At 41.4% G+C, this 21,225-nt stretch overlaps 1 long non-coding RNA gene across 2 annotated transcripts in view; it reads left to right on the top strand.

Moving 5' to 3' along the window:
* Window positions 1–21,225, top strand: part of LOC118176459 — a 40,239-nt gene that overhangs the window by 12,356 nt on the left and 6,658 nt on the right. For both annotated transcript variants that reach the window (XR_004755414.1, XR_004755413.1), the window contains exons 2-3: window positions 19,070–19,193; window positions 19,494–19,584. This is a non-coding gene — a long non-coding RNA (uncharacterized LOC118176459). The remainder of the gene's footprint in view (window positions 1–19,069; window positions 19,194–19,493; window positions 19,585–21,225) is intronic.

Genomic DNA, 21,225 nt, shown 5'->3' with positions numbered 1-21,225 from the left:
TGACTGGAAAATCTTACTCCTGATTTTTAAGATTTTGCTAGGTTCTGAGGAACTGGTGCACTTATTACTAGCTTGCTTACGAGCTGCTCAGTGCAGCCTGAAGCACTGCTTAGCCACAGACAATACGTGTCGAGTAATATCAAAGCCTGCATGAGTATTTTTGACATACATAAGTGCATCCATATGTGTTTTTTGTATATGGTAAGAAAGTTGCCCTGAAAAACAGACTGTAACTATTAAACATATGCTAAGGCTCAGAGTTTCCATTAATTTAATATATCATGCGTTGCTGGAGAATATACTGTACTAGCAGGAGATTCCCTCATCTAAGCAGAAATTGAGATTTGGGGTCTCATATGTTTTGTATCACTTCCTTGTCTTGACTCCATCTTAAAAAATATTGAAATGCTTTTTGATAAAGTTCCTCCTAGTCTCCCCTCTAAGTAACTTCACAAATTGTTAGGTTCAAAATTAATAACATGGTCCTTGTGGTGCCAAAATGTAATGGGAGAAAGAGACATTAGCACTCCAGGATGTAGAGTGGTTTTTGCTACCTGTGGGCTTTCCTCTTCAGTGTGTCGTGCATCTTGTGCGTGTTTCTGAAAGGAAAACCATCCACACAACTTGGTGTTTTGGATCAGGACCTGTGCAGGGGGTCAGATGCAGTGGGTTGAGCCACGAACCCGAGGAGCATTCATTGGGATGCACCGACTGGTGCATGAGCCAAAGCTTCAAGGGTCACACAGGGGTGGCTGGCACATTTTCTCTGCAGGAGGAGACATGGAGACTATTTATATCTGTGCCCCAGAGGAGTGTCATGCTGCAGTGTGCTTGGATATGCCAGAGTGAGCTGCACGTGCTTACTGGCCAGTAGTTACTGGGAAGGTGTAGCAGCAGGGACTCCTGCATGCTCTTGGGAACAGGCGGTCAGGTCTCTGGCTTATTACTAGCTTGTATGGTGCTTATTATTTACCCACTTTGGGCAGTTGCATTAGTATGTTAAGCTGGTGGGTATGGTATGTGCTGCTATATACACCTGCTAGAGGTTACAGCCGCACCTTTGTGTTGCTATGTGGGTGCACCCTGGGAAGTCTGTGCCAGGAAGTTTCAGGCTTGTGTGGTCCTTTGTGCCAGGCACTGTGGTTGAGTTGAGTCTTTCAAGTCTGAGAGGCAGCAGAGATTCATTTTCTGTGTGTGTTTGGCGGGCAGGCAGGGCATTTTCTGCTGTCCTCCCTCCATGAGTTGTGACTATCACCTCCTAAAATGCTTGAGCCACTGGTTGAATTTGTAATTATTTAGCATGTTGTTTGAATGACACCTTTTGTATATGCATTGTTGAGTCAGGGCAAATGGTGTGTTCATTCATGCGTACGGACTTAAGCCTGCCTTCCACCAAAGCAATTAAACTCCAGAAACACAACTGCGGCATCAGTCAGCAATGTCAAAATTTGCTTGCATAGCAGTGAATAAACTATTATTTTCTCTTGTGACTTGTGCATGTGCTCTTTTTCTTCTATTTGCGTGGTGTAGACTGAGAGCTGGATACTTGTCAAATGCTATAACATGAAGTTAAACATTTGACTTGGGGAGAATGACACATTGACACTTCTCATAATAATTGCTTCCTACACTGGAAACCTCCAGCTGTTTTGGTGGAAATAACATGATGTGACTGTGACAATAATGCAGTCCTAAAGCTTGTAGACTGAAAATAGAAGCTTATAGATCCACTTTTAGTTGAAAGGTAGGGTTTTTAACCTTTATACTACTGATCATAAAGATGGCTAGAAATTAAAATTAAAGGAATCCAAAGAAAATTCTTCCAGTTGTTGACATGCATACATAGGTGTTTGTTGGATGTGCTTATGAATAAGGTTTATTTTCATGTCTGTCCTGCAGTAAATGTCAGGAGTGCCCTTCAAAAAGGAATAGGTTTAGATTTTCTTTTTGCTTTGTAAAATCCAGTTTGCAAAATCTGTATCCCAAGACCACCCTGTGAAGTCCTGATGTTATGCTGGTTTAGGCAGCAGAGGAATCTCAGATGCTCTTTCCCTTTGAGGAGTGTATGGCCAGTCCCAAGTTGACAAAAAGGTCATCTGAAGGTAAGTTTGTGGGTGGACACCGATGAGGTAGACCTCCATTTCATGCACTTCCTCTAAGTGAAATCACTGGTGTAAATAGCAGTCATTAAAGGTAGAGCTGAATGGGGAGTAATTATTTTTAATACATGAAACATTAAAGATTGGACAGTAAGAATGCTCTTAATGAGACACATAACTATTCTGTGAAAGGCTGAATATGGTAACTGTGTTTCATTATATGTTTTTCTGGAATTAGTGCTTCTATCCCCCCACAATAAAAACAGGATGAACATACATCTGCTAAATCTTTAATGTCTCTAATGGCCTCTTGGTCATTTGCATTTCAGATTCTTCTTCGCACACTGTAGCAATTTGTGATCTTGGAATGTGCCGCTGATTGAAGCTGAAGGTCCTGCTTATTATTAGTATTTTTCACCCCCATTCAGCCGTAAGATGCAACAAATAAGACTCTGCTGTGATATTTCTGGAGATTCACTGCTGAGATCTCAGCATCGAGAGGGTACGGGCTTTGCTAATTGTGTTCTAAAGGGAGTATGCATTTATGCATTTTTCTTTTTGATGACAGTGATTCACAGAATTCATTTAAAAAACTAAACAAGGCATTTGTTGAAGATGGTAGAAAGGCAGATAGGCAGCACCTGTGGTCGTTGTTTATAGTACTCAGAATATGGTCCCAGAAGTCCTGTCATGTAACTCAATTAAGAGGTGGATTAAAATCACTCAAGTTCAATGTGTCTTGTAGGTGGTGGCAATGCCACTGATGGAGCAACTGCCGAAGAGAACAACTCATGGGACTGAAGTACGTTGTTAAGCTGTGGTCTGATTTTTAGTCAGCTGGTAGGAATTGCAATGTATGGGGTGGAACTTAGGCTTTGCGAATATGGCCCTTCAAAAGGGATCTGTTTGTAGAACAAGTGACTTTCTCAGCCTGCGTTGTGCTGAGGTTAGTTGTGCCATTTCATCACTATAAATGGCAAATCCAGGAATAGTTTCCTTATTTGTTGGTGAAGGTTACTTTAGCGTGTGTTTGTTCACAGTATCCTCCTAGTCTAGATTAAATTATGTCACTATGAAGAAGACCTGGCAGGTAGTTCACTATGGTAATTGATTTATTTGGTCTTCTGCCAGTCACCAGAGCATATATTGTGGTTTTCAGTAATAGCTACTGGAAAGTCTCTTTTCTATTAGTCAACTTCATATAAGGCACCTTAAGGGCTATATTGTAGAAAGCCAACAAAACTCTGACCTACGATGACCACTTTTGTTAAAGCAGGAAACAAGGTTGCAAGCTATGCATAAAAATGTGCTTATTTTACATCTTGAAGTCTTCATCTTGTTCTAGGGATGCCAAACAGATATGGTGGTTGACAATTTTTCTCCTGGGACAACAGTTTCTCAGCTTCTGGGCCATACCAGATCCTGATAGATCTATCTTGGGAGTCCCTCCATATTATATCTGCTTTTTCATGCATACCAGATACCAGACTTGCTATTTGTGGTCTGAAGATCAAACAGGTGATCTAGTTGTACCCTCTAATTTCTGCCTTAAAAAAAAAAAAAAAAAAAAAAAAAAAAAAAAAAGTAAAAAAATTAGTACTTCCCTGTCATGTAGAAAAGACTTTTTTGTTGTTTGTGGCACAGTCATGCCAAAGGTGCAGTAGCTTTCTATGTTCATGCTATGCAGCATGTTGAAGTGCAGTGCTGAGTTTACTTCAAAAGATACCTCGTTCCCCTCACCTTAAAGAAGGATTCTTGTTACAGACAGCCCAGCTGTCATTGTGGCTCCTAGTTATCATGAGGGAGCCGCTGCGGTGGTTTGTAGTGTGTATGCTTCTGTCTGCTGTGGACGAAGCCCAGGTGTCAGTGCTGGTTCTCAGCCTGAGCCCTGATTTCAGTGACAGGAAAGTGATAGGTCTGTTGGACCCTGGTACAGATAGATCAGATGTCCTCAAGTGTATCTGTTTTTCATCCTTAGAAAACTTGGAATTTTCTGTGTGATTGCTCATCTGCCTTGAGGGTTAGCTCTACTGTGGTGGGATAGAAACACGTGTTGGCATCCCTATTGTTCAAGGCTATGTGGTGATCTGAACAGCACTGTTAATATGTTGGGATGCTGTAAAACTCGATTTGTTTCACTGGATCCATGTGCTGTAGATAATATATATATATATTTGGGTTGAAAGTGGCCCTCCGAGATGTGACCTAGATAAGGAGGGAAGCATTCTGGCAGAAATGGTGTAGTCATGGAGTAACTGGTGAGATGTCTGTGTTTTTCTCACTGTAACTTATTCTGGTGGCTCTTCTGTTGATTTAGGTGCCTTGGTAGTACTCCAGCATGCCTTTTCCACTTACTTTCGATCTGTTCTGGCCTATGAGGTGCCTGTTTATGCACAGAACAAACTCTGCTTGTAATCCGTGCAATATGGCTGTTCTGTACCTCCCATTGATTTTTGCAAATCATTTTCCCTGTGGTTGCAGTTCCCTGGGTGTGAGGGTCGTTCAGTATGTCAGCAGTTCAGGAGGTGTGCAGGTCAGTGGGGGGCTTGGTGACACCTCGAGTTCGGTGCACTTCCTTCGTCTACATGCCAGCCTGGATGGGCAGTGCCTGTGGTACAGGAATGAGATATCAGAGATGATTTTGAGGCTGCTCTGAAGGCAAGAATAATGGGCACTTGATGACAGTAGAGGTTTGTTGAGGTGTTTGGCTAGCAGGGGAGGATCTGGTAGGCCCTAGATGGCCGCAGTTTTCATCCCAGTTTAAATCTGAAGGACATTATGCATGCTTTCTCAAGCTGTAGGTCTTAGTTCATGGTGACTTGAAAACGTGAAAGCGGACCTGCTTTGTACGAAAACTTTGCTCTTTTTCCTCTTAGAAGATATGTTCTATTTATACATATGTATATTTGTAAAAATAAATAAATGGGGCCCAATGCACTGTCAGGTAGTGCTGGCTAAACTTGTATGCCTGCTTTGGCTAAATGTAATCATTTGCTCTTTATAAATTGTTCTTCATGTCTGAACATCAGTACAGGTTGAACAGTAACCATTTAGCAACACAAATCCAAGAGTTTCTTAAATTTTTCTGGCTAAATTTTTACTGATGGCAGAATCTCTAGCTTGACCATAACTCGTCTATTTTTCATGTCTTTCTGTCTGTCTCTGTAATAACCTGTTCTTGACGTACTGTACTCTGCAGCTCAGTGCTGAAGACAGACTCTTCATTATTATTGAGCAGCGATATTCTAGAGAGTTTTTTGATGTAGTACATCTTGCTCAATCTGTTTAACTAAGGCCTTCAGCATGCCTTACCAAACTAGTCACATCATTTTTTCATCCCTCTTTCTAGTTTGTAGTTGGTGACTCAGACCATCCATCAACACCATAAATCCTCATTGGAACAGTCCAATTTACATATTGCTACGACGATCACACTGAAAATTCTAATAAATTTTCTTCTGTGGCAGAAAGCTCTTTGAGTAACGGCTCTATCTAAAACTGTCATTTTAGTACCCATGAGCTTGTCATCTTCCTGGAGCTTATTACTCCAGTTTTAACTGTACCCTACAACTGATGTCCTGCCTGCACGTTTCTCACTTAAAGGCCTGTGAAGTTCCGTTGTCTGTGGTGCTGCTACTAGTGCTGCCAGTCCTCTGGGTTTTCTGTAAGCAAACAGCCTTCACCCGTGCTAGACGAGGTGCTGGCCACCTGCTTCCATTTCTGCTTTGTTGTTCCTTCAAAGCAGTGGGCGAGAGTCGTCAGGAACCATCTCTCAGGAGTGACCTTTTGCTTTTGACATACATGTAGTTTGTTACTCTTCTGGAGCGGCATATCACTTACAAAGGGTGCCTGATGCAGGCATCTCTGTGAGGCTATGTGTAGGCCTATTTTCTGTAACAACTCTTTCAATTTAATATTTACGCATTCTTTGTGTTGAAGAATATAGAAATGCTGGTGATGAGGGCAAATCGTTGGATGCACGCAAGCTGATGCACTGTTTGGGTTACGGTTTGCATTAGCAAGTGAAAGAGGTACGAGGAGCTAAAAGTTGGTATTTGAGGTTATTGAAACTCCACTAGGAAACAACATTTACCTGAGAATTTGTACGTGACGGGCAGTTGTTACATGGTCCCTTTTTAAGTCAAATGCACTGTATTTGCAATTATTGTAGAGAATCCATTGTAAATAGCTGTTTGCTCTTTAATTTATTTCTCTTGCAAGTATGCAATTTATCTTAGACACCTTTCCTCTTTGGTCTTTGTGTTCATTCTTACTTGTCACATCCAGATGTGCTTCATGCCCACTGACTTGAATAGTAAGGAGAACAGAGAAAATTCATTTTGGAGTAATCCATTGCACTGGGATTGTTTGTGAAGACAAACCTCTTGGATATAATAGATAAGTTGAAGTCTTTCTTTTCCTGTTAGTATCCTAGATAGCCTATCTACTCTTCAGCCAGAAAAAAGAGGCTATTTAATCTGTAGAAGGAACTCAGTCTTTGAATGGATCGATAGACAGATAGCATAATGAAAATGGATGTGACAAAGGACAGGGTGCACTTTTTGCTCCAGGGCCGATAAGATCCCTCATGTGGAAGTGCAGTATTTGAAATGGTACGGAGGATATTTGTTTGCATGTGGAGTATAAATGCTACTTGAACATAGTGGTAATTTTAGAGCTAAACAGTTCCCAGTCTGATGAGAGATTTTGGCATTTTATTTGTTTTAGGTTTGTTTCTCTTGCTCAGAGAAAAACTGGTTCAAGACCCTGCTTGAGGTGGATGAAAGCAGCAGATGTAATTGGATTTTGGGTTTCCTGTGTTTCACATCAGTGTCTTGTCTGGGAGGATTTAGAGAAAGGCTTCTCTTCTGCTCTTTCTCATGTTTCCAGCTTTTGTTCTAATGCACAGTGAAACCAAATGTCAAACTCTCATCCTTCCTTACAGAATGAATATTTTGCTTTCTAGTTTTTCTTGTAAATGGTGGTGTTTAGGACCAGCCAATAGTGATATGCACCTCTCACCAAAGACCACTTTTGGCGATGGGTCTGACCCAGTTTCCAGTGAAGTTGTTGTAAACTTGGCCTAGGAAGCCTAATAAGGAAAAATGTGCAATATGCTGGGGAAATGTGAGTGTTGTGTTGAAGACTGGGAGTCTGTACATTCAGCCTGCTCGCTTCCTGATTGCTGTCCCCAAATAGAAAGTGGATGTGTGCTTTCATATTTGATGAAAGCAGGTAATTTGGTCGGCTGATATCGAGTGTGGCACTAAGGCACGTGCAGCGATGGGAATCGGTAGCTCAGGTTGATGGTTGGGCTTATTGATCTCGAAGGTCTTTTCTAACCTAGTTGATTCTGTCATTCTATAAATACAGTGGGTTTTAATGGATTTAAGAAAAGAGGAAAATGAGTTGTAGAGCTGTGATTGCAGGGCTGGACTGAGCAAGCATGGAATTTTTGTTTATTTATTTAGTTGTTAACTTAAAATTTAGGAAAACCTTTTCTGGCTAGGTCTGTTTGCTTCCTAAAATGCAAACTCTCTGGATTACAAGTATGTATGTTTTGCCTTGAGAATTGGTTTTGACATCGTTTTCAGTTATTTTGCATAGGTGTATTTCCCTTAAACCATTTCTGTATCTACCTGAGTGGGCAGGTTAAAGGTGCTTTTTGGGTAGGTACATTGCAACAGTGAAGCACCGCAAGTTCAAGCCCTGGTGCAGGGATGGAGCTGCCTGAAGTGACCAGTGTGCGTGTGAGTGCCTATCTCATGTGATGTGATGCATCTTGTAGGTCACAAAATTAAATAAATAAATGTGCTGCGGTGTTACTTAACATGATTGTGTAATAGTCTGTTCTTCTAACAATAGGTAATAAGGGTCATCTGGTTATTAAACACTAGTACAGGCAGCCATCTGAGTTCTGTGGGAAATTTCAGAACTGAAGCCAAACCTTTGTGTTGTTCAGGTGCTCAAGTCTTGTTTAGGAATTCTTTGGTTTCAGTGGGAGTGAGGTGATTTCAGTAGTTTTGCCCTCCTGACCAGAAAATGGCTAGCTGAGCACACAAATGGTCATGCTGATATTTCAGTGATGTCTTGGTGGAAATAAGGTACAAATCCACTTCTAGACAGACTGAGTGATTTCTGAGGCCTTTTGCACATTCATTTGAGAGTGCCTGATTTTTTTCCCTTCCTCTCCCTGTATGTTGAAAATAAGACCTCTAATGCTCAAGTTGAGTACTTTTATATCAAGTGTCAGTTTGGAAAATTGTATTTAGTTTCACTGTTTATTATTTATAAAGTATGGATGTAAACACCACATACAGAGTGATACATTAACAGTACCCAGGCTGAAAAATAATTTTTTTACAATATTATATCCTAGGTACGATAAGGTAGAAAGCAAGTCTGGAAAATACATAGGAAAGAGAAAAACATCTCCCATCTGTTCATCTGCTGTCCTCTGCCACTAGGTATTGTTTTTGGAGTTGCATGTAGGGTTTTATATCCTAGATGTAAGTAAAGCAGACTGCCTCCCTGTAAGGTATTTACTGCAGTTTGTTACCCCATGCAGCATTGCAGTGATTTCTGTACCTCCCTTGTACAAGAACCTGCTGAGTTGTTGGAGCACAGACAGGCTGGCAGGTGGCTGCACAGTGCCTAATTACAAAAGGGTAACATGGGTTTCTGTCATACGTATATGTGAACGTAAATCAGGCAGGAGATGAAAAATATTCTTTGTCCGAGTTGGGCAGCAAAACAGGAAGAAGAACTAGCAATGACTTTGCTGAAACTTTCCCACTAACTTCACTAGATGTGTTCTCTTCAGGATATGTGGCACATTCTTCTGTTGAGCTTCTTGCATCAGATGTGGAAGAAGTCAGACCTGCGACTCATGACCTAAATCAGGGCGTAGACAGAGGTGTGAATTACTCTCCTTCCCCACGTGTCTGTTCAGCTAGTACTTAAAAGGATCGGGTCTAGTAGAAATTTGATTTTGGTTACCCTTCTATTACAGGCAAAATACAGATATCAACTAAGTCAGTACTACAGATGTGGGAGGAGATGTTACCATTGTTCAGCTTTAAGAGATATGTCTCAGTCCAGTTTAACTGAGTTTATGACATACCTGCTTTGAGGTGGGGGGATATAAATGAATTGTCTGCAAGCTCTTCTTGTTTGTTCACTCTTTTTAAAAAGAAAAATTGCAGAACACGAAGCTAGATGGTTGTTGTGCTTCAGCTTTTTATTTTAGGTAAGGCAGTCTCTGACCTACAAATTCCTACGTCAAATTCATGGTTTAGTGGACTGTTCCCAGTTAAAATTCTAGGTTTCTGTTTATTTCTGTGACATTGGTACTTTGAAAGTCCAGTGGAGCTTGGACATTTCTTGCTCTGGGTGCTGAACAAACACACACACCTGATGCCAGGCAACTGCAGTCCAACATCCAGGACAGGCAGAAGACTGGAGCCTGTAGCTGACTGGACGGCCCCAAGTCCAGCATCCAGTGCAGTGGGGTGCGTTACCTCTCTGTAAATGCTTGTGTTTTATGCATTGACAAGTGAAAAATCTGTTGTACAAAAACACTGCTATAGAAGATAGGTTGGTTGTCAGTGCCCCCAGTGCTGCACGCTTGCAGGACTTGAAGGGATGGTCTGGCTTCAGGCAGCCTGTGTCCCTGGTACAAGTACAAAGCCAGCTGACATTTCCACGCTCACTTTGCTTCTAGCTTTGTGCAAGACAAACCAGACTCTGCCTGCACAATAAAGAGGGGAAGAACAAGAGGTGTGTATGAGAGAGAATCTTACTGTAGGTTTGCAAGCAGATATATGGAATTTGGACTGTGCTGGTAAATTGGAGAACGTGATGGCACCCTTGATGCGAAGGCAGTTGGCAGAGCTGCTGGCATTTGTTAAGTCTGGTGAAACATGTAGCCTCTGAGGTGTCTGAGAACTATTTTATTTCAGGTCGGATTGTGGCACTGAGAGTGCTGAAGAATATTTGTCTTTTGCTTTTCATCTGAGACTAATTGATGAACAAATTAATGTACTTTCAGTGTGAAATGAGAATTGAATTATTTATCTTTGTCTTTTTTTTGGATAAAGACATGTAAGTTATGAACAAACAGTGATGAGAACTTCTGGTGGGTGTAGAGTCAATAACTGACTGAAGTACTGGAGCTAGATATTTTAACAGTATGCCTTGACTAGCTGGCGTGTGTGTGTTTTAGGCATGAGTTCATGAATACCTTCGAGTACCTATTAAATTCCGAAGCCTACCTGAATCTATTTGACCCAGGGACTTGCAGAGGAGTACTTCTGCCTACAGGAAGGCCGCTGTTATACAGAAAGATTGTAAAATCACCATGGAGCAACCTACCTTTGTTTTTTAAACCCAGACATCTGGATGGATTTTTTTTTTCTTCCCCATTTGTTTGTCATTAAAAGGAGAGAGAGGAAGTACCAGCAAGTACTCTTATGTGTGTACTTCCAAAGGTAAAGAAGAACTTAAGGCCATTTCCCCCCACATAGGTGCAAAGAATTAAGTATGAGATCCTTTCGTATGTCATGCTGTATTTATGTTGTAGTTCAGAAGGACAATACCAAGGTGTAGCAGAAAGCCCTGCCCTGTTCAAAGGGAGTGCAAGTGGAGAAGAAATACGATGCTGTGGTCTAGAGCTGCACTTAGGCCTGTCACAGGTGCTCTGGGAGACCTTGAGGAAGCCCTGATGGAAGTTTCTGTCTCAGCTTCCTACCTGTAGTTCTGCTGTTGTCTGTTCAGGCTGTAAATATACAGAGAATGTTCTGTCTTGAGATATGTACAGCAACTAGCACATAGGGTCTTGCTCTCAGGGCACTGTGGCAATATGAATAATAATCCTTAGCTAAGGAAGCGAGGCACGTTTTCCCTTTGCAGCATAATAGCACTTTAAATTCTTCTGCTGTCCTTGGTTGTGTGTATGCCGACTCAGCAACATACGGAGACACTGCAGAATTTTTTACGTATGCTATGGGTTTGTGACTCTGCTTCCACAGCCATGTAAATCAGAAACAACTCTGCTGAAATCAGTGTTTTATGTACTGGCATATAACTGTGGGAGAGAAGAATGGATTTATTTTGAAAAATGGGAACAGCAGCTTGCTTAATGTTTCTTTCCTTGCATTAAAAAGAACAAAATGCATTGATGATGTTTTCCTAATGGGCTCTAAAGACTCAGCCCTTAAAATAAGCAGATTCATGAATAAAAGAATTGTTCCTGGTAAGGAAAAACTGTCAAAAATATGCTTAATTTATGGCACTAAGAAAGAAATACTCATGTAATAGATGAGTTAATTTTGCCATTTGATTATGCAGCTAAAGTTATGGGTGTTATAATCTTAAAATTGTTTCCAGTTTATTTTATTTCCTTCCTGCATCATATAAATACTGCAAAGTAGTTTAAAATGGATGTGTGCTGTGAAAGGAAAACTTCCCTTTGGTGTGTATCAGTTAACTTGCACAATGCCACATGAATGCAGTCTCCAATCAAATGCGTGTCAGCTACCAGCATGCTGACCTCGCTGTGCTGATTGGCTGCTCTCGTTAGATGGTGTGGGTAATGGGAGTAAGGCAGAGGCTGTAGCATCTGGACAGGTGTCCTTGCAGCACCTTTCTCTAAGATGCTACTTCTTAATTATAAAATAATAATTCTGTGTTGTTTTCCCCTATCCAATGACTTTTCTTTCTTTTGCAAGGTAAGACTTCATTTTTCGTTCTCTTGGCTTGAACAAGAATGTGTTCAAGGGCTCAGGGTTGCTTCAAAGCTTTGTGTGTTCTGCTGAGGACTCTGAGCAGTCAGCATCAGCTCCTGGGTGGCCCAAGAGAGTGAATGAGGGAGTCTGTGCTCATTTTGAAATCGGAAGAACAGGGAATTTGGACCAACTGATTTCACAATGGTTGTATAAAACTGTGACTGAGAAAACAAGATGCCTAGCTGGGAGCTACTCTTCACTGTAATTACCTGGGTTTGTTGTAAAATTCAAGTGCAGGGGTTCTTTGCCAGTGATTTGAAGGAGCCTCAGGTACTATGATGTACTGATTACCCCTGAGTACTGACATTATTTTACTGTTATGTAGTTCTTAAAGCATGCAACAAGATTATCTCCATTAATCAGCTGTGGAAGTGCTCAGAGAAGGAGGAACTGGTGGCCTTCCTGAGGTTCAAAAGGCATGTTCTAAGGCAGAATTTAGAGATTCAGTTCCCAGGTAGTGCTCTATCCATGAGGCAGCTCCTAGTTCAGCTGGTTAAATGGTTAAACACCAGTTGAATTCTGATGTCTAATGTTGTCTAAAATTTGTTGTATTCTTATTATAAAGCAAATAATATTTTCTCAGTTAAGACTGCTGCCAAAATCTGCTTGAAACTAAAGTGATTTAAGTTTCTTGTTTCTTCCAGGGAGTAATGTGGGTGCAGGTTTCTAGAAGCATGCTTATTTTGCAAAGTGGAATAGGATTGAAGCTGCGACTTAGAAGTTTGGGTTTTGGTTTCTTAGATCTGTTAAACATCACTTGAGAAGCAGTTCCTAAAAGCTCTGAGATGTTGACACTAGAATGTGTCTGTTCTAGTTCCCCGCCTGCCTGCCAGCTAGTTCAAATCTGCATCATCTTCTGCCCAGGACTGATGGCAAGTTCCCAGGCTCTGGGGTGCCCTGGCTAGTAGGGCGATGAGAGGTGTGGGTTTTAACCTCCCTCCAGCAAAGGAGGAAACTGAAAGTGGACCTCCTACCTCCTGAGCACTAGGGCTTTGGGTGAGAGTGGGATGCCACTACATCCCAGGTCAGCCTTATTTCAGAGGGAAGATTGACGACAGCTCACTGGTTTTCAGTAGAACAATCTGCAAGTGCACAGCTTGTCAAGATGTTGCCGGGTGTGTGAACACTGGAAGATGGATTCCTGCAGAAGGAGATGCAAGATAAGCTGCCTCTTGCAAAAGGCAGTTTAGATGGTGGGTAGCTCAGCAAGAACATCCAGTGAGGGATGGCACTGGTGAATGTGGGTGAGGTACCTGCGGTGCTTGTGAGAAGCAAGTTTCTGTGGTGACCTGATCCTGGCTTCGCTGCAGTTTGATTGCACGCTTGAGGAGAGGAGTCAGAGCTGCGAAGCTGGGGTGCTTTGCATACCTGGCATGAACTGGGTAGAGAATATTGAATCCAGCAGACCTAGAAATTTCCTTAACAAGCAGAGGAACTCTCATGGAAAGTTATGTTACAAGGCTTTTGGTTTTGTTTGTAAAAGTATGCCCAGAAGATGTCATGAATGTGCAGAACTGAGGCCGTGGAATGGAAAACTACCGTCTTACGTTAGGTGTTAAAGCCTACTTCTGTGCCTACTTCTGTGATTGTGTGATTCTGTGGTCATATAGTGGTCTTGCAGAAATTGCTGGAATTACACGTAGGACTTCTGGGTTATCTCAAAGTAGAAAAAATACAAACACCTTTTTTCCTCTAGAAAAAGGCTTCCCCAGTTTGCTCCCCTGTCATTCTGCAGCCTTGACTGCTAAGAGCTTGTCTGTGTAACGTGAGGGATAATCTACGTCAGAGTCCACGTTCCCATTAGTCCTCAGGTTTTTGTCTCTGATTTTGATGGTTTGATGGTTTCTCTTCTGGCTTCCTCTATTTGTAAAGGAAATGGGATATAAAAGCTAAGTGGCTGCGTGATAAAGGTGTGCTGTCTGGTAGAGTGCTAGAGAAATCAGGATCTATAGCTGATGGAAATGTAGCAATTCCTGGATTTCTTAATAAATCAGCCTACAGTTAGTCTTTTGAAAGTGGTTCTTGCTTGTAGAGTGCTTTAGCGTCTGAGTTTGTAGCTCTTAATTTGCTTAAGGAACTCTGAATTCAGAATATTTTGTGCAGCTTTTGCAGAGGAATTTTCATTTAAAGCTGTCTTCCTCCACTGAAGAAAATTCAAAGCTATTACCGGGTGGTGTGAAGAGGTGAGTGGATAGGGCATAGCTTATATTGGCTGTGCTTATGGTAAATATTCCTGAGGACAATGCAATGAGTAGAAAGCCCGGGCTTTAATTGACAGGCTCAGACATGAAAAGAGAGACCTGTTTGATGCACTTCTCATTACTGGGCAAATAGAAGGTCAAGCTAATTAGTTCTCTTGATAACTTGCTTACTCCACTGTGGGAAAACTTGAGTGTGTCTGAACAAAACTGGTTTGCAATGCAGCAGAGAATTGCCTTCCAAAATCATTAAAGAAACATTAAGGAAATCACAAGTGTAATGCACCTGGGCAGATTACAAGGCTCTGCTAAACCAGTGCATATTTAAAATTAGCTCTAATTTCTGCCTTCATTTAATGCACCTTCATATCTTTAATGAGGACTCCTGTGAATTTTAGCAAAGGGGGAGAACTGAAAGTGTCCCAGGATAGCACTGGTTTCGTGCAAATAATTCAACCAATTGCTCTGTGGCCAGGTTTAAAGGCTGATAGTAAGTAGTATTTCTTCTAGTTTGATTCCAATAAACACGCACCCTACGCTGAGCCTGGTCTTGGATCTTATGTTATTCAGTGTATGTCTCATAATTACAGAAGGCTGATGCTGCCTTGGTAAGGGGAAATTAGTCAAGTGAATGCCTCAGTGTGCTTTACCTGAGAGTGAAGCATCCTTACAGCAATATTGTGGCTTGACTCTTCATGGACATCTGATGTGGTGTACTCTGCTACATCAGAGAATGCATAGTTATTGTTTATGGTCACCTAGTGGAACAACGTTTGTAACCTTTTCATAAAGCCCTAGCACTCTGCTTTCCTTGTTCCACATCCTACACATTCAGAGAGGCAGGCTGTGCCTGCAGCAGAACGGTTGTTGTAGCAGTTGTATGCTGCATCCCCCTGGCCAGGCTCTCCAGTTTTGCATCTGGGTGTAAACAGTGCTGGTTCCATTGCAGGCATAAACCTGGATGTGCCCATCAGTTTTCTCTTAGCTGGTGGAGGTTTTTATATACTTTGTCATTAGCACATGTGAATGGGAATCAAACAGTACAGGAAGAGTGCTGCGCAGATGAAGTTTAAAAATCTGCACACCTTGAAATCCAAATCAGTAGGCACAGAGGGGAACCAAAGAAATATTTTTATCTACTTATGGGAAGTGAAGTCAGGAGGAAATAAAGTAATTTACCGTAGCTCCCTTGGGGGAGAATGAGTCTAGGGTGGGAAAAGGTAAGTTGGAATTCAGATCTCCTGAAATACAGCATCATTGCCCAGCAGCAGAACTGCTTTGCACAGTGATGCGTCTCATCTGAAAAGCAGAGAGTGTTTGGGCACTGTGGGTTTAGCTTCTTTGTGCAGTGAAAGAAGCCTCTGGGAAAGTACTTGAATGCTTTCTGAGACTGGTTTCAGAGATATCTAGTCTTTTAAAATGAGTTACTTTTTTTCCTCAAAGCTGTTCTGTGGTTCAAATCAAAAGTATGTATGGACTGTGAAGCTAGAAGTATCGTGCAGGTCAGCACATTTTAAAAAGTGGGAACTGCTTATGTGTATGTTTTCCATTGGCTTTTTCTAGCAAAATGGTCCCATGTTTTGGCAGATTGTAGCGAAATTTAGTTTAAACAATAGGGTTAAGATTTTTTTTGTGTGTGGATACTGAGTATTATAGGAATGTGTTTCCACTTTTAAGCTTTTCTTAAGTGTGTGTATAGCCTAAATGTCAACTCTTTAATGTCAGGATCGTTCCCATTTATAGTAAAATTTAGTTTTGTATAACCTCCTCTTTGAAAGAGAGGAGGAAAAAAATGTTTTCTTTTTTATTACTATCTATGGCTAATGCTTCTCCTCTTACCCCATTCTTCTGTGGTGTATTCCCTGCTGGCTCCTTCTGTTTGGCCTTGACATCCAGACTTGGATCATGCATAAACAACACCTGATGGTGTCAGTGGGACCACTGCATACTTGAGTGTCCTCACAGTAGTGCCCTGCCAGCAGCGATGACATTCCAGCCCTGCGTTTGACATTGATACCTGTTCAAAGACCTGCTTGTGTTTAAAAATGCATAATGTATGATTTTAAAGAGTTTTTCTTTTTCCCTTAATGTGCCTAGAGGCAGTCTGTCCCACACTGCTAGCTTAATCCTTGACTATGAAGCTGAATGTCCATAGTTTGATATACACACACAATTCATTTCTATGTATATGAATGAGAATTGTGTGTGTGTCAGACAAAATACCTATTAGGACTGTGTGAACGTCCTACTTTTCCAAGTTTAATACCTGTGTTTGTCACCTGCTAAATAGATCTTTGAATTGCTTTTCAGCGCACAATTTAGTGTGTTGCATCTGCATTTTTTTGTCTATTCAGAACAATTTAAAGAAGTCACTTTACAAACCTTGATTTTTTTTTTCTTTCTTGAGACCTCAGTCTCTGTTTTTATTGTTCTATAGGTAAATGGAAACCAGAGTTTGTGTGCCATCAACAGATGTCCAGTCGGAAGGTTTCTTCTTGCTCTGAAGTGTACAGTTCATTGCATTTTTGCTACAGACCTACAAAACAGACATGAAACTAAGCTGGATGCAGTTCAAATAACAATGTCACTTTTTGTAGGTTTATTGAGTGGCTTGTAATAATTAGAAACCATGTGTAATGGCACTTTTTATTTTCTCACATTTTGATTTGTGTTAATGGATGGCAGCTGCTGGTTCTATTACTGCAGTAATCGCAAGTTCTTTTGATTCTGGCCTTAGTATAGTTGAAATCATATTTCTGGTCATAGTGCTTACTGCTGCTCGTGTTCCCCGTGACTATGTGATAAAAATTGCCTGCGCGCATAAGCGAAGCCTACTTGAACTTTGTAACTACAATTTCAGTTTTATTAAAACTGAAGCCCTCATAGAAACCTGCTATTAAAAATTCAAAATTTAGATGTTGTAGTGCATATTGAAAAAGCTGCTGACTGATCTGACCAAGATGAGTTTTACTGAGTAAACAGTGAAGTGAATAAGGCCTAGTGGAGTGATACTGATTTATATCAGCTACAACTCGAGACCAGCAGTAATTTTATTGTTTGAAACCTTTGTTCTGGCCTACGTGAGCACTTTGAGAAGAGGGATAGCCTAGTTTAATACAGGATTTAGAAGCAGAATCTCTGCAGCTGAGAAATAAAACTCATACATTTGCAGTAGGAGATGACTAGTTACTGTAGGGCTGGAGGTGGGCTGAAGTGAAGGTCATGCTAACACTCTCTCTTGCATGGCCTCAGTTTTGTGTACGAGGTATGTGGAACTGAGTTATCTTTGCCTAAGAAGAGCAACTGTACTAAAATACACAAAGGCACTGGGTATAAATGGAGGAGGACATGTTCACTTTCCTTCTAAGCAGAGGTGCTGCTCCAGTAGTGCCTGATACCTGTTTTAAAAAAATAAAAATAAAAAGACATTTCTTAGGTCTTCAAGAAGATCCATCATTTGCAACATCCCTCTGTTTCACTGCCAACAGGCACCATAGCAGAGGCATTTATAACACCTCCCATCTGCTCTGTGGGTAAGAGTCACTGTGAGCAGAAGCTGGGCAGGCAGCACCTGCATGTGTCCATATCCAGTCCCCGTCCTGTTCCAAGAAATGAGCCCAGCAGTTAATTAAATGGGTCTTTCCCCAAGTCTGCATTCAGAAATACAGATATTCTGGTTAAAGGAGCGTAGACTTACTGCTGGTTGAATATTGTTCATCTTCCATAAAACTGCTTTAAGGTATGACTTCCCCTGTTTTGTCAAGGAGGGGAGCTCAAGAGGGCAGGAATAAGGGTGAGAATAGTGCTCTGACCATGTGGGTTTTACTTGCAACTGCAGCTAGAATGAGAAAGGGAAGCTGTGTGCAGGCTTTGTGCGTTTAGTGATAATTCACTCTTCTGCAGGTATTTGCCATCATAAAGAGGGAGCCTGGAGGAATTACATCCCATTCTAAAGGCTGAATTTAGGTGAAATGTATGTTGCTCTGCCATAAAATGAAACAACGTTGACAATGAATATCTTCCTTTCTAGCAAGGATCAAATTCACAAAATCTCCTACTGTGGAGGAAGTCTCCTTTCTTCCTCTCTGTTTGCCCAGTTCAAAACTGGTTATGTTTTTGATGTTAGGACTGCAGTTCCCAAATGCTGAAATAGCAACATTTGGTCCTATTTTAGAGCTTTCTTCACATTAGAAATATCCCCTATTTAAAAATGTAAATACTAAAATTCTTGTGTGCTTGTGTAAGCCCATGTGTATAGAGCGCACAAATCGGATGAGCGTCATGATAAAATCACAAGTCTGGCTGCAATGTGTGTCTGTAAGTCATCCCTGAATGGATTGTTCTGTAACACTAGCAAGTACTTTGAAGTCTTTTGAAGTAGGGTAGTTTTAAATTAGTATGTTAAGCAATGAATGACCTGCTTCCTATTTTACTTTACTTTTTATGAGGCCGCTGTTCTACAGTAACAGGCTGTGGAAGTTTTGGTGGACGTGGAATGGGGACCCTACAGGACTTCCACGTCCCTTGCATTCTAAGGGCAACTAGAACTAAAAAGGTTAAGTTGGAGTCCTGAGCTCTGCCTGTAACGTTGGGCTGTGTTTTAGCAGGCTGCCGTGTGCTGCAACGTGAAGTGCACAGTTTGCTCTTGGAAGCCTCTGGCGCTACTGCTGTATCAGCATTAAACAAACCAAGTGAATGTGAAGGTCTGTGCAAGAGCAGTGAGATGTGGGCCTAAGTGAGAGAACAGACGTGGAGGAGGCAGAGATGGCAGCTCATGTGGAGCAGAATTCAAAATACAAAGTGGTAGGCGTATATCTAGGAGAAGAAGGAACTGAAGCCATTAAGTTACAATTGCTTGACTCCCTTTGCCTCAGAACCACAGAAACTGTATGCACATTCTAGTAACGTTGTGGTATGAGTAAGGACATCATTGTGCACAATTCTTTTGCTGACTCCAGTAATAAAGCATTCTGCCCTTTATTTATAGGACTGCCTCAAGGATCTGACAGGAGGAATTGAGTATGCTGCCAAGATATTAAATGAAATTCCCCAGAAAGACATTCAGTGCACTAAAAGAGCCTCAAAGGCAGAAAGGGAAGGAAATGGGCAAGGTAAGTCATACATAATGATCTCAGTTGGCGTCCATTGATCTCGTCCAGCATCCTTTGAGAGTGGAATATCCATAAAAGTCTTTTAAAAGTCACTTGGATATTCTGGGTAGTGTTTGCGCTCACAGATGCGCATTGTTCAGCAGTAAAGCTAACTGTGACAAGCCATTTTCTTTTGACCCAAATAATTAAAAAATGTTGCCGCAGTCCCTTGCTGCTAACCTGAACAGTCAGCAAAGAAATACTTAATTTCACCTTGATGTCTCTTGCTCTCTCCATTCTTTCACTGGGTTTTCCCTGAAGGGAATTCATCACCGTAGGATTGTACCAGGAGAGATGAAAAGTCCCTTGAGCTTTTGCTGTCTCTACTGCAGGACAGTGATGGATACCTGAGGTGAGTATAGGAACAAGGCAAGTCCATGGTGACATTCTTCAGAATTGTTACTGCCACCATCTGTGGCTCAAAGCCTTCCTGAGCCACATGAATTTATCTGCTTGCTTTTTGAACTTAGAGAAGCTATGAGCATCCACGGGGTCTTCCAGCAAGAAGTTCCAGAGGTGGACTGTGTGTTGTTAACTACTGCTTCTGTCTGGGTTTAGCGCTCCCCCAGAAGTTTCACTTGAATCTCCTTAGTTCCTGCACAGTGGAACAAAGGAGCAGACTTTAATTTTTATGTTCCTTATGATTTCAAATCTCCCTGCCCCCATTATCTGATTTTCCACCTGGAAAGCTCTCTTCTACTTAAGTTGCTCCTTGTACAGAATTTGTTCTTTTCATATATCTAAGAGGCCAGCTCATGAATCTTACGTGGTAAAAGGAAAATGGTTGTTTTGGGGCAGACCTGTTTTGATTATGGTGTTGTAAATCCGTGGGCTGTAAATGTTGCTCTTGAGAAAACTCTTCTTTTGTAGGAAGACCTGGGAAGGTATGTATTTCAGGTGACAATGCAAAGGAAAATGTTTTGATGTCTATACATCGTGGCTAAACATTTTATATTTTGGAAAACTGTAGTTTACAAGAACTGTAATGGTTTTAAACTAAAAGATGGTAGATTTAGATATTAGGGAGAAATTCCTTACTAGGAGGGTGGTGAGGCACTGACACAGGTTGCGTAGAGTAGCTGTGGATGCCCCATTCCTGAAAGTCTTAAATGCCAGGCTGAATGGGGCTTTGAGCAACCTCATCTGGTGGGAGGTGTCCATGCCTATAGTAAGGGGGTTGGAATTAGATGGTCTTAAAGGTTCCTTCCAACCCAAACCATTCTGTGGTTCTCTTGTGCTTTGATAAAGAAATGTTACACTAGTATGTTCTGTTACAGCTGGGACTGTGGGGTTTGTCCTTGGTTTTGTCTTCTGTGTGGTAGGGAACACATTTCCAAAGTGAGTGGCTCTCACTTTAATGCTCGAACAGCTTCTTTGAGGAAGTCTAATAGGGGAAGTGCAAATCTTTTACAAGAGGCAGAAGTACACGTCTGTTTCCAAAATGCACTTAATGCTTTAGGTCAACGTTTTCCGAAAATGCAGGAAGGCAACGTAAATATTAGTATTACAAAGTGCTTCTAACCTGAATCTAAGGAAGGTGGAAAGAAGAAGCCCTGTCCATGGCCATGCTGTAGAAGGCACAGGGACTGCCCATGAGATGTGCAGTCAAGTCACTTTCAGCTCAGAAAGTTTCTCCACAGCTTGCATGCAGTTTGCTCTCTTCTGCATTATTTTTATCACCTATAGACTCCTAGTAGTTGTCATGCACAAACTCAGCTTCCTAACTCAGCAGGGTGAAAGCAGTGTGTGTTTTTTGTTTCTGTAGTTTTGTTTTTAATAAATCTGTGATGCAGTCAGTCAGGTTGTCCAACCCAAGAATTATGATGAATCAAGACCCACCTAAATCTTTGGGCAGGTTGAAGTTTTGTGTACCAACATTACAGTTGTGAATTCTGTTTTTGAATCCCTCCTGTTCATTCGTCCACTGGAAGCATAAGACTATTCATGTTCTATCTCTTTTTAAAAAACACAACACTATTGCATCACTGTCATT

The sequence above is a fragment of the Oxyura jamaicensis genome, chromosome 19, assembly GCF_011077185.1.
Source record: "Oxyura jamaicensis isolate SHBP4307 breed ruddy duck chromosome 19, BPBGC_Ojam_1.0, whole genome shotgun sequence".
Lineage (NCBI taxonomy): Eukaryota > Metazoa > Chordata > Aves > Anseriformes > Anatidae > Oxyura > Oxyura jamaicensis.
The sequence above is the reverse complement of the archived record's forward strand: the minus strand, read 5'-3'. Positions and strand labels throughout refer to the sequence as shown.